This window comes from Triticum aestivum, chromosome 1B, assembly GCF_018294505.1.
Source record: "Triticum aestivum cultivar Chinese Spring chromosome 1B, IWGSC CS RefSeq v2.1, whole genome shotgun sequence".
Classification (NCBI taxonomy): domain Eukaryota; kingdom Viridiplantae; phylum Streptophyta; class Magnoliopsida; order Poales; family Poaceae; genus Triticum; species Triticum aestivum.
This window is the reverse complement of record NC_057795.1, coordinates 552,888,410-552,889,326: the sequence shown is the minus strand read 5'-3', so window position 1 is coordinate 552,889,326 and position 917 is coordinate 552,888,410.

The window sequence follows — 917 nt, the reverse complement described above, 5'->3', positions numbered from 1 at the left end:
TTAAGATTTTGAAAGTCCGTCATGAAGGAGTGGATGTGAGCCTTAACCAAGTTCCAGTATTTTCTGTAGAGCAGCGGGCCGAAGCCATCCGGTCCTCGGCTAGCTAGGGGGTTCATTTGGAGGAACGCATTTTTAATTTCATCTAGTGTGAAGGGGGAGTCAAGCGAGCTAAGTTGTGATAACGTTTGGGGTAGTATTTTTTAGGATCGAAGGACCAGAAGGTGTGTGGTGCTGAGCCGATAATTGCTGTGAAATGGTCTTCGAGAATGGTCGCTTTTTGAGCGTGAGAGTGGAATTCAGTTTCATCAGCCGGAAGTATTTGAAATCAGCCAGATAACTAACCATATACGCATCAAGATATTCCTACCCATCTTCCAGGTTAGCTAACATGCTCCTAACCGCCATTGAGCTCCTAAAATTACTTATAGAAAAATGTACGGCATATATAACACAAAAAATACTTATTTAAATTTGGCCCCGTGATGTCCCTCGTGAAGTTCAAGTACGCCAAAGTTTCCACGTGACGACAATTAAACTGGTTCTTGAATTCTGAACTTCTAGCGTCTGACCAAGTGCCTTTTTGCCTGCCTGTGTGTGCACTCTGCAGGATGGTCGACGAGGCGATAGAGAAGGCCAACTGCACTCAGGCTCCTGCCTGTGTGTGCACTCTGCAGGATGGTCGACGAGGCGATAGAGAAGGCCAACTGCACTCAGGCTCCTGCCTGTGTGTGCACTCTGCAGGATGGTCGACGAGGCGATAGAGAAGGCCAACTGCACTCAGGCTCCTGCCTGTGTGTGCACTCTGCAGGATGGTCGACGAGGCGATAGAGAAGGCCAACTGCACTCAGGCTGACCACCGGGATAATCAGCAAGAATTTGGACATCACCAACACGGTGTGAAGATCAGTTCGCACGGC